Genomic DNA, 9,133 nt, shown 5'->3' with positions numbered 1-9,133 from the left:
CATCTATGTCCCTCGACGACCCTCGTTCCCGATAAAAAAAAGAGGAAGAAGAAGAAAAATAAGAGGAGAAGAAAGAATAGAGGAGAAGATCTCCTCTATTCTTTCTTCTCCTCTTTTTTTCTTCTTCCTCTTCTTTTTTTATCCTCTTCTTCCTCTCATGTTCGATAGGATCGCCGAGGGGTCGGGAGGTTGCGTAGTGTCTCAGGATTCAACAAAACCATGTCTTCATCATTAGGCGAAAGTAACATGTGCATGATGGTACGAAGCTCTTCAAAGTTGTTTTGGAACGGACTCCCAGATAGGATAATCCGCCTTTTGGTACAAAGTTCAGCAAGAGCCTTCCGAATATCGCTATTTGGAAGGCCTTTGCTGAATTGGTACCAAAAGGCGGATTATTCTATCCGGGACTCCATTCCAAAACAACTTTGCAGAACTTCGTACCAACATGCCCTGGTTACTTCCGGCTAATGATGAAGGCATGGATTTCTTCAATACTTTGACACTAGGAAACCTCTCTCTACTTCCGGCTAATAAGAATAAGAAGAAGAAGAATAAGAAGAAGAAAAGAAGAAAAAAAAGAGGAGAAGAAGAAAGGAATAGTGGAGAAAAGAGAAAATAGAATATATTATATTTTCTCTTCTTCTCCACTATTCCTTTCTTCTTCTCCTCTTCTTTTTCTTCTTTTTTCTTCTTCTTATTTATTTCTCCTCTTCTTTTCGGTAGAGGAAACCCTAAATAGCTAGCAAGTTTCGTGGGTGTGAGATACATGTGGCCTTCGGTGTCGGACACTACATCCACGTCCCACAAGTGACGTGGGCGTCGAAGCCCGCGCCACTTGTGGGATGTGGGTGTAGTGTCCGACACCGACGGTACATGTATCTCACACCGACGGTACTTTCTATTTAGGGTTTCTCCTCTACCGCTCGGCGACCCTCTCGACGACCCTCGTTCCCGATAAAATAAAGAGGAAGAAGAAGAAGAAAAAAGAAGAGAAGAAAGAATAGAGGAGAAGACTTCCTCTTCTTCCTCTCCTCTTCTTCTCCCTCTTCTTCCCCTTCTTCTTCGCCTCTCTCATGAATGTCCGACGTTCTCGACCCCCCCCCCACGTGTCGAAGAAAAAGAAGAAGAAAAAAATAGGAGAAGAAGAAAGGAATAGAGGAGAAAAGAGAAAATAGAATATATATTCTATTTTTCTCTTCTTCTCCTCTATTCCTTTCTTCTTCTCCTCTTCTTTTTCTTATTTTTTCTTCTTCTTATTTATTTCTCCCCGTCTTCCTCTCCCCTCTCGGCGACCCTAGACCCCCTCTCGACCCTCGACCCCTAGGCGACCGTCGACCCCTCTATTTTTTTTCTTCCTCTTCTTTTTTATCCTCTTCTTCCTCTACCGCTCGGCGACCCTCGACGACCCTCGTTCCCGATAAAAAAAGAGGAAGAAGAAGAAAAAAAAGAGGAGAAGAAAGAATAGAGGAGATTTTCTCCTCTATTCTTTCTTCTCTTTTTTCTTTTCTTATTCCTCTTCTTTTTTTATCCTCTTCCTCCTCTCATGTTCGACGACCCTCGACCCCTCGGCGACCCTAGACCCCCTCTCGACCCCCTCTTCTTCTCCCTCTTATTCCCCTTCTTCCCCGCCTAAAATGACCTAAAATGAAAATAACCTAAAATTCACTAAAGTTATTGATGACCCTCTCGACACACCCACGAATAAGAAAATATATCATCTTCTTCATCTCCTCTTCTTTGCATATTCACATAGCCACATACACATACATAGCCACATACATATAGAACTTTTCTGAACATATATATACAGCCACATTCATATAGAACTTTTCTGAACATATATAGATGATTTTCTAAAAAAAGTAACTTTTGCATATATGAACAGAGAGCAGCGGCGGCAATGGGTGGCATCGTCGGCGACGGGGATGGGAAAGGGGGGAGCTCACTGGGGGCGGGCGGCGACGGGGAGAGGAGGCCAGCAACGGGAAAGGAGCTACGGCGGGCTCGGGGATGCCGGCGACGGGGACGGCGTGCGCGGGGCGACGGGGAGACGGGGACGGCCGCGGGCTCGGGGCGGCACACGGCGATGGGGACAATCGAGGAGGCGGGGCTCGGGGCAGGGCGGACGGCAGCGAGCTCGGGGCGGGGTGGCACACGGCGACGGGGACGGCCGCAGGCTCGGGGCGGCACACGGCGGCGACGGGGACGATCGAGTAGGCGGGGCTCGGGGCAGGGCGGACGACGGCGACGAGGAGGACGATCGAGTAGGCGGGGCTCGGGGCAGGGCGGACGACGGCGACGAGGAGGACGATCGAGGAGGCGGGGCTCGGGGCGCGGCGACGGCAACGGCGACGGCGATGGGGCAGGGCGCAGCGACGGCAACGAGGAGGACGAGCAGCCTGGCGGCGTCGGCGATGGGGAACGGAGCAGTTGGCGAAAATTTCGCAAGGGTTGTATATATAGCCAGAGCAATGGTCCCGGTTTGTGGCACAAACCGTGACCAATGCCCCCCTTTGGTCCCGGTTGGTGCCACCAACTGGGACCAAAGGCCAATTTTCAGCAGCCCAAAGGGCGGGAAGCGGCGGCCTTTGGTCCCGGTTGGTGGCACCAACCGGGACTAAAGGGGGGCATTGGTCCCGGTTGGTGCCACGAACCGGGACCAATGCCCCCTTTAGTCCCGGTTGGTGCCACCAACCGGGACCAATGCCCTTGTGCTGCCAGCGCCCAAAAGTTTAGTCCCACATCGCTAGCTGAAGGGCGCCGGCACTGGTTTATAAGCCCTGCTGTGCCTCCTCATTCGAGCTCCTCTCTAATGCAGGCTTTCGGGCCTAAACTTGCTACTGCCTGTGGGCCTATTGGGCCTCTGCGGGCCTGAATCCTGGCCCATGTAGGGTTTCTAGTCATATTCAGGCCGTGGAGGCCCAGTAGGAGGCATTTTTTTGGTTTTTTCTTTTTTATTTCTACATTTTTTTGGTTTTTTATTTTTATATTTCTACTTAGAACTAAATACTTATAGTTTTTTAGTGATTTCTTTTTGCTTTTAGGTCACAAAAATTATAAACTTTCTGTTAGTGCCATTAGTTTTAAATTTTGAATAGTTTAAATTTGAATTTTTAAAAAATTGTGTGAATCACTAGTTTATGAATAACTTTACTATAAAAATATAATTTTTTTTCTATTTATTTTTTATTTATACTTACAACTAAATACTTATAGTTTTTTAGTGATTTCTTTTTTGCTTTTAGGTCACAAAAATTATAAACTTTCTGTTAGTGCCATTAGTTTTAAAATTTTGAATAGTTTAAATTTGAATTTTAAAAAATTTGTGTGAATCACTAGTTTATGAATAACTTTACTATAAAATTAGAATTTTTTTCTTCTTTGCTATTTATTTTTTATTTATACTTACAATTAAATACTTATAGTTTGATTTTAGGTCACACAAATTATATTCTTTTTTCTATTGAAGAATATTATAGTTTTATTTTAGTTGATCATAACATAATGTCTTAATTGATCGTTTTTATTTTCATAAAAGTTTTGTAGTTCATTCTGTTTGCTATTAATTCATTCTTTGAGCTAAATGACTCTGAAATTGGAAAGCATTTCAAAATGAACTCTGAAAAGGTTGAAAGTTGGCATGGTATCATCATTTCACCCACATAGCATGTTCCAAAAAGTAGAGAGGGTTACGACAAAAACTTGATGCACTTCGTGTACAAAATGGACAATCACTTTCGAAGTATCAAAGTTTCGAACCATAAGACATGAAAGCATTTCAAATGAACTCTGAAAAAGTTGAAAGTTGGGATGGTATCATAATTTCACCCACATAGCATTTGCTTATTGCGGGAGAAAGTCTTCACTTTTTCTTCGCTTGTGTCATTTGCTTATTGCGCCGTAACCATGGATAATCTTCATTGTTTATCAGGATGCTTGGGTCAGCCTTGACATTGAAGGGAGGAATTTCATGAAACTTTTCATAATCTTCAAACATGTCTGTCTTGCCGTCCACTCCCAGGATGTCCCTTTTTCCTGAAAGAACTATGTGGCGCTTTGGCTCATCGTATGATGTATTCGCTTCCTTATCTTTTCTTTTTCTCGGTTTGGTAGACATGTCCTTCACATAGATAACCTGTGCCACATCATTGGCTAGGACGAACGGTTCGTCAGTGTACCCAAGATTTTTCAGATCCACTGTTGTCATTCCGTACTGTGGGTCTACCTGTACCCCGCCGCCTAACAGATTGACCCATTTGCACTTAAACAAAGGGACCTTAAAATCAGGTCCGTAGTCAAGTTCCCATATGTCCACTATGTAACCATAATATGTGTCCTTTCCGCTCTCGGTTGCTGCATCAAAGCGGACACCGCTGTTTTGGTTGGTGCTCTTTTGATCTTGGGCGATCGTGTAAAATGTATTCCCATTTATCTCGTATCCTTTGTAAGTCAATACAGTCAAAGATGGTCCCCTGGACAACAAGTACAACTCATCACAAACAGTGTTGTCACCTCTGAGACGTGTTTCCAACCAACTGCTGAAAGTCCTGATGTGTTCACATGTAATCCAGTCGTCGCACTGCTCCGGGTGTTTGGAGCGCAGACTGTTCTTGTGTTCATCGACATACGGGGTCACCAAGGTAGAGTTCTGTAGAACTGTGTAGTGTGCTTGAGACCAAGAATATCCGTCCCTGCATATTATTGAGTCTCTTCCCAGAGTGCCTTTTCCAGTCAGTCTCCCCTCATACCGCGATTTAGGGAGACCTATCTTGTTAAGGCTAGGAATGAAGTCAACACAAAACCCGATAACATCCTCTGTTTGATGGCCCATGGAGATGCTTCCTACTGGCCTAGCGCAGTTACGGACATATTTCTTTAGGACTCCCATGAACCTCTCAAAAGGGAACATATTGTGTAGAAATACGGGCCCCAGGATGACAATCTCGTCGACTAGATGAACTAGGACGTGCGTCATGATATTGAAGAAGGATGGTGGGAACACCAGCTCGAAACTGACAAGACATTGCGCCACATCACTCCTTAGCCTTGGTACGATTTCTGGATCGATCACCTTCTGAGAGATTGCATTGAGGAATGCACATTGCTTCACAATAGCTAATCGAACGTTTTCCGGTAGAAGCCCCCTCAATGCAACCGGAAGCAGTTGTGTCATAATCACGTGGCAGTCATGAGACTTTAGATTCTGAAACTTTTTCTCTGGCATATTTATTATTCCCTTTATATTCGACGAGAAGCCAGTCGTGACCTTCATACTGAGCAGGCATTCAAAGAAGATTTCTTTCTCTTCTTTCGTAAGAGCGTAGCTGGCAGGACCTTTATACTGCTTCGGTGGCATGCCGTCTTTTTCGTGCAAACGTTGCAGGTCCTCTCGTGCCTCGGGTGTATCTTTTGTCTTCCCATACACGCCCAAGAAGCCTAGGAGGTTCACGCAAAGGTTCTTCGTCACGTGCATCACGTCGATTGAGGAGCGGACCTCTAGGTCTTTCCAGTAGGGTAGGTCCCAAAATATAGATTTGTTCTTCCACATGGGTGCGTGTCCCTCAGCGTCATTCGGAACAGCTAGTCCACCGGGACCCTTTCCAAAGATTACGTAGTGTAAATCATTGACCATAGCAAGCACGTGAACACCGATGCGCATGGCGGGCTTCTTCCGGTGATCTGCCTCGCCTTTGAAATGCTTGCCTTTCTTTCGACATTGATGGTTGGTCGGAAGAAATCGACGATGGCCCAGGTACACATTCTTCCTGCATTTGTCCAGGTATATACTTTCAGTGTCATCTAAACAGTGCGCGCATGCGTGGTATCCTTTGTTTGTCTGTCCTGAAAGGTTACTGAGAGCGGGCCAATCGTTGATGGTCACGAACAGCAACGCCTTAAGGTTAAATTCCTCCTGTCTGTGCTCATCCCACGTACGTACACCGTTTCCATTCCACAGCTGTAAAAGTTCTTCAACTAATGGCCTTAGGTACACATCAATTTCGTTGCCGGGTTGCTTAGGGCCTTGGATGAGAACTGGCATCATAATGAACTTCCGCTTCATGCACATCCAAGGAGGAAGGTTATACATACATAGAGTCACGGGCCAGGTGCTGTGATTGCTGCTCTGCTCCCCGAAAGGATTAATGCCATCCGCGCTTAAAGCAAACCATACATTCCTTGGGTCCTTTGCAAACTCATCCCAGTACTTTCTCTCGATTTTTCTCTACTGCGACCCGTCAGCGGGTGCTCTCAACTTCCCATCTTTCTTTCGGTTCTCACTGTGCCATCGCATCAACTTGGCATGCTCTTCGTTTCTGAATAGACGTTTCAACCGTGGTATTATAGGAGCATACCACATCACCTTCGCAGGAACCCTCTTCCTGAGGGGCTCGCCGTCAACATCACCAGGGTCATCTCGTCTGATCTTATACCGCAACGCACCGCATACCGGGCATGCGTTCAGATCCTTGTATGCACCGCGGTAGAGGATGCAGTCATTAGGGCATGCATGTATCTTCTCCACCTCCAATCCTAGAGGGCATACGACCTTCTTTGCTGCGTATGTACTGTCGGGCAATTCGTTATCGTTTGGAAGCTTCTTCTTCAATATTTTCAGTAGCTTCTCAAATCCTTTGTCAGCCACAGCATTCTCTGCCTTCCACTGCAGCAATTCCAGTACGGTACCGAGCTTTGTGTTGCCATCTTCGCAATTGGGGTATAACCCTTTTTTGTGATCCTCTAACATGCGATCGAACTTCAGCTTCTCCTTTTGACTAATGCATTGCGTCCCTGCATCGACAATGACCCGGCGGAGATCATCATCATCGGGCACATCGTCTGGTTCCTCTTGATCTTCAGCAGCTTCACCCGTGGCAGCATCATTGGGCACATCGTCTGGTTCCTCTTGATCTTCACCAGCTCCCCCCGTTGCAGCATCACCGTATTCAGGGGGCACATAGTTTTCATCGTACTCTTCTTCTTCGCCGTCTTCCATCATAACCCCTATTTCTCCGTGCCTCGTCCAAACATTATAGTGTGGCATGAAACCCTTGTAAAGCAGGTGGGAGTGAAGGATTTTCCGGTTAGAGTAAGACCTCGTATTCCCACATTCAGTGCATGGACAACACATAAAACCATTCTGCTTGTTTGCCTCAGCCGCATCGAGAAACTCATGCACGCCCTTAATGTACTCGCGGGTGTGTCTGTCACCGTACATCCATTGCCGGTTCATCTGCGTGCATTATATATAATTAAGTGTCCAAATTAATAGAAGTTCATCATCACATTAAAACCAAAGTGCATACATAGTTCTCATCTAACAACATATAGCTCTCCAGAGCATCTAATTAATTAAACCATACATTGAAACTATGTAAAACATTTCAATGCGAAAACAAATGTGATCATAATCGCAACCAAGGTAACAATTGATCCAACGGCATAATGATACCAAGCCTCGGTATGAATGACATATTTTCTAATCTTTCTAATTTTCAAGCGCATTGCATCCATCTTGATCTTGTGATCATCGACGACATCCGCAACATGCAACTCCAATATCATCTTCTCCTCCTCAATTTTTTTTATTTTTTCCTTCAACAAATTGTTTTCTTCTTTAACTAAATTTAACCTCTCGACAATAGGGTCGGTTGGCATTTCCGATTCACATACATCCTAGATAAATAAAATCTATGTCACGTTGGTCGGCATAATTTTCATAAACAATAAATGAACCAATAGTTATGAAGATAATATACATACCAAATCCGAATCATAGACAGGACGAGGGCCGACGGGGGCGGATACCAAAACCATCGCACTATATAAGATGCAATAATAAATGTAAGAAAATGATACAAGTATCTATCTAAACAGACAAGTAAGAATATTTTTCCTTTCAGAAATAAGATAAGAACAAGAGGCTCACCACGGTGGTGTCGGTGATGAGATCGGCGCGGGTGATCGACGGCGGTGAAGACGGGGACGGGGTGTGACGGACCGCTAAATCTAGACAAATCTCGAGGAAAATGGATCTTGGAGGTCGAGCTTCGAGAGGAGAAAGCTTAAGTAGTGTGGCTCGGGCATTCCATCGAACACCTCATGTGCATAGGAGGTGAGCTAGAGCACCACAAAGCCCTCTCCCCCTCAGCCAGAAAAAACAGAGCACTGTGCTCTGCTCTTACGCGAGGGGGTATATATAGGCACTTCATTTGTCCCGGTTGGTGGCATGAACCGGGACTAAAGGGGAGCCTTTGGTCCCGGTTCAAGCCACCAACCGGGACCAATGGTGGTGGGCCAGGAGCGAGGCCCATTGGTCCCGGTTCGTCCCACCAACCGGGACCAAAAGGTCCAGACGAACCGGGACCAATGGCCCACGTGGCCCGGCCGGCCCCCTGGGCTCACGAACCGGGACCAATGCCCACATTAGTCCCGGTTCTACACTGAACCGGGACTAATGGGCTGAGCCGGCCTGGACCATAGCCCTGTTTTCTACTAGTGTAGACGTAGTACAACTGGTGTGGGCTTTTGCGTTGGTACCGACGCGTACGAGTACAACTCGTTTACTTGTCCTACAAGGACTCCTATGTGTTGCCCCTCATATATATCCCATGTAGTCACACCTCAGACGGCCTGTCGTCTCGTGCCTGTAATACTCCTCCTCATAGTGATTGCGCCTTCGTGCGTCCGTGGTTTTCTCCCGCAAGAGTTTCCACGTAAAAATCCGTGTCTCTTTGTCTCGTCTATTTCTCGTTATTATCTAACAAGTGGTATACAGAGCTGAAGTTTCAAATACAAGATTTCAAATCGAGAGGATTAGGGTTCCGCGCCGTCGCCGCGTCGTGCAATCCGCTGAGTCCGACAGGGACGGCTCATCATCCGTGTCCAGATCAGTTCGGAGACTGATTTCCTCTTCGCGGAGATCGAGACGAATCCTGCTGCACCGAGCTGTGTTCTGTGATTTATTCTGGCTGCCGCTACTCCCAACTCTCAAGGCAACAGAAGCAAAACCACATCACACGTCAAATCCACCGAGCCGTGGTTGCTGCACGTACATGCTTCAAGTCCCGAGGCTGCTACCTAGTTGCTGCTACTACTTTGGTTCAACCTGATCATTAGTACTACTACTAGTACT

Source organism: Triticum urartu, chromosome 7A (assembly GCF_056163025.1).
Source record: "Triticum urartu cultivar PI428250 chromosome 7A, HENAU_Tu73, whole genome shotgun sequence".
Classification (NCBI taxonomy): domain Eukaryota; kingdom Viridiplantae; phylum Streptophyta; class Magnoliopsida; order Poales; family Poaceae; genus Triticum; species Triticum urartu.
The sequence above is the reverse complement of the archived record's forward strand: the minus strand, read 5'-3'. Positions refer to the sequence as shown.